General features: G+C 49.6%; 1 pseudogene; it reads left to right on the forward strand.

The window, feature by feature from the left end:
- Positions 1-766: 766 nt before the first annotated feature.
- LOC146862438 (18S ribosomal RNA) lies at positions 767-2545 on the forward strand (annotated as a pseudogene).
- Positions 2546-3398: the final 853 nt, after the last annotated feature.

Raw genomic sequence — 3398 nt, forward strand, 5'->3', positions numbered from 1 at the left:
CTTGCTCTGGATTATTAGGGACAAGGTATGACGGACCCCTTGTCCTATAGTCTTACTCCACAGCTGCCACAGAAGCCCGGGCCAGCCTGCCCGTGGGTCCCTGGGACCTGAGTCTGTGACTGCCTTATAGCTCTGTCCGATGGGACTTTACTCAGAGTCCTTCTACCCAGAGAGCAGGCAGAGATGTGCATCCCTGTCCAGGGCAGCCTGCTTCCAGGCGGAAGGGGATGAAAGTGTGGGTTTGGAGGGGATTTAGCCAGTACTCTACACTGATTCCTTGGGCACACTTGATCCATTAAGGAAAGAACTGCCTTGCCAGCCTTGGCTGTTGTTTCATGCAAAAAGCTTCCAATCTGTCTGAACTGTCTGACTCGAGGATTGGATTTTTGTAGAGGCCAGTCAGCAAAGCGAAGGCCAAGCAGCCGGCAGCTTGTGAAGTGATCTGACAAGAGTAGATGGTGTTGGGTGGTGCTAGTACCAGATGCTGCCTGGTGGTCTGGGCCTCACATGCCTCTCCATTGTACTCCTGCACACAGTACATTTCCGCAGCAGCTCTGAACTACTGTTCTGTGATGTGGCCTTTGCTTTCCTGTGTCCTACTCAGGCTGCGCCTCTGCATTATGTTTTTGTGGAGTGTGTCCGTGTAACTGCCCTGTCAACCCAGGCCCCTGCAGGCAAGCAGGGTCTACCAAGGATGGCTCCGAAGTGGTGTGAAGGTAGGTCCAGGATGGGAAAGCAGCTCCTCCTCCCATCCAGCAGGTGCGGCTATCTGGCTGATCTTGCCCGTAGCATATGCTTTTCTCAAAGATTAAGTTGTGCATGTTTAAGTCACATGGCAAGTAGAGTAAAATTACGAATGGCTCATTAAAAAATGTATTGTTTCTTTGATTGCTCTATCTGTTACTCTGATAATTGTGGTATTTCTACAGTTAATAAATGCCGACGGGCACTGCCTTTATCAGACTACGACTAGCTAAGCTGGTCTGGCCACTTTGGTGGCTTTAGACAACCTCAGGCTGATTGTAAGTCTAGTGACAACGACGATACATACAAATGTCTGCACTGTCAGCTTTGGAACTTTCTGTACCTACCATGTTGACAACAGGTAGTGGGGAATTGGGCTTCAATTCTGGAAAGGGGGGATGAGACATGGCTTTCACATACAAGGAAGGCAGCAGGAGCACATATTGACCATTCTTTACTGGGGAGTTGGTGATGAAAAATAACAATACAAGACTCTTATGAGGCCCTGTAAGTTAAATTAGTACACTTTAAAGGCTTTTGCGAAGATCCATTGCAGGGCAAGTCTGGTGCCAGCAGCTACGGTAATACAAGCCACGGTAAAACAGCGTACATTAAAGTTATTGCAGTTAAAAAGACCTTAGTTGGATCTTGGGATCAAGCTGGTGGTCCGCTACAAGGTGAGAAACTGCCTCTCACTGCCCCCTTGATGCTCTTGACTTAGTGTCCCGGGGGTCCGAACCTTCTACTTTGACTTTGAAAAAGTGTTTACAGCAGGACAGTCACCTGAATACTTTAGCTATAAATAATGGAATAGAACTCTGGTTCTATTTTGTTGGTTTTTGGGATTGCGACCATGATTAACAGACACAGCCGGGTGCATCCGTATTGTGCCTCTAGAGGTGAAATTCTTGGTTTGGCACAAGATGAACCAAAGTAAAAGTATTTGCCAAGAATGTTTTTATTAATCAAGAATGAAAGTCAGGGGTTCGAAGGCGATCATATACTGTTGTAGTATTAACCATAGACAATGCTGACTAGCGAGCCAGCAGCAATGTTCCCATGAGCTGCTGAGCTTCTTTCGGGAAGCCAAAGTGTTTTTGTTTCAGGGGGAGTATGCTTGCAAAGGTGAAACTTATAAATCGATGTAATGGCATAACCAGGAGTGGTGCCTATGGATTAAATTGACTCGACACTGGAAACCTCACTTGGTCCAGACATGGAAAGGATGCTCAGATGGATAGCTCTTCTCAATTCTGTAAGCAATGGTGCATGGCCATTCTTAGTTGGTGGTGCAATTTGTCTGGTTAATTCCAATAACAAACACGACTCCTCCATGCTGACTAGTTATGTGACTCCCAGTGGTTGGCTTTCATCCTCTTAGAGGGGAATGTAGTGTTCAGACACACAAGATCAAGCAATAACAGGTCTATGAAGCCCTTAGATTTCTGGGGCTGCACACACGCTACACTGAACGGATCAGCATGCGTCTACCCTTTGCTAACAGGTGAAGGTAACCTACTGAGCCCTGTTTGTGGTAGGGTTAGGGGATTGCAAATATTTACCGTGAACATGGAATTCTCAGTAAGTGAGGGTCATAAGCTTAAGTTTATTAAGTCCCTGCCCCTTGTACACACTGCCCATTGCTACTACCGATTGCATGGTTTAGTGCGGTTCATGGATCGGCCTGCTGGGGTCAGCACCGGCTCTGGATGAGTGCTGAGAAGATGATCAAACTTGACTATCTAGACAAAGTAAAAGTTGCAACAAGGTTCACGTAGGTGAACCTGCTGAAGGATTATTAACTGTGGAACAATCCTGGTGACTGAAAGTGACAGTCTGACCCCACAAGTGTCTCCCAGATGGAACCCAAGGCACAGGGCTAGACCTCCCCTCACAATTCCTGGCAGGTGGAGCGGTGAGTGGCTGCTGGGTGCTTTGATGAGTACCAGGCATGGCGCGAGCTTCTCCACCCAGGAAGATCCAACCGACACCTGAGGGACCAGGGTGGATGAGGAACTGGGCCCTTTGGGGACACCATGGGAGAGATAGCCCTCCAGGGACTGGGACCACCTGAAGGCCCTGCCACCTAGGCCCTCTCAAGCCTGATCCAAGCCTGCCTGGGTTTCAAGTGACTGAAGAGTGGCCTGTCATGGGTGGCAGGGCAACCTGGGTGAGAAGGAGCCTTGGCCATGAGGGTACACTGGCTTTTCTTGGTGGAGATGTTGTGCTCCTTGAAGCCTATGTGAACTGCTTTGAGGGGTGGGAGGAGATACTGCCCCTGCGGGCTTGAGCTTCTATGTATGTACCAGAATTGGGTGAGTTGATTTGACGGCATTGGGGAACCTGGCTCTTCTCCCCTTGGTGCCTCCCATCAAGGCAAGGGGAACCCCAGCCCACTGGCATGGCTCAGTCTTCTGTCTAAGCTAGGGACTCTTGACATGCAGGGGTCGAGCTCTGGCTCCCAGCACCAATCTTGCAAGGTGGATGGCTGAAGTGCAGGTGGGGCAACCCTCCCTCTTTGCTAGGTACCTGGTGGACTAGTCCTGTGTGACCAGGCTGCGGTTTAAAGACTTGTGAGGCCATGCCCAGGAGGGCAGGTGGTGGAGCTTCCTGCCTCTGGTGCTGTGGAAGCCTCTCACTTTCCTGCCTGCTGG

The sequence above is a fragment of the Triturus cristatus genome, chromosome 2_2 (genome assembly GCF_964204655.1).
Source record: "Triturus cristatus chromosome 2_2, aTriCri1.1, whole genome shotgun sequence".
Lineage (NCBI taxonomy): Eukaryota > Metazoa > Chordata > Amphibia > Caudata > Salamandridae > Triturus > Triturus cristatus.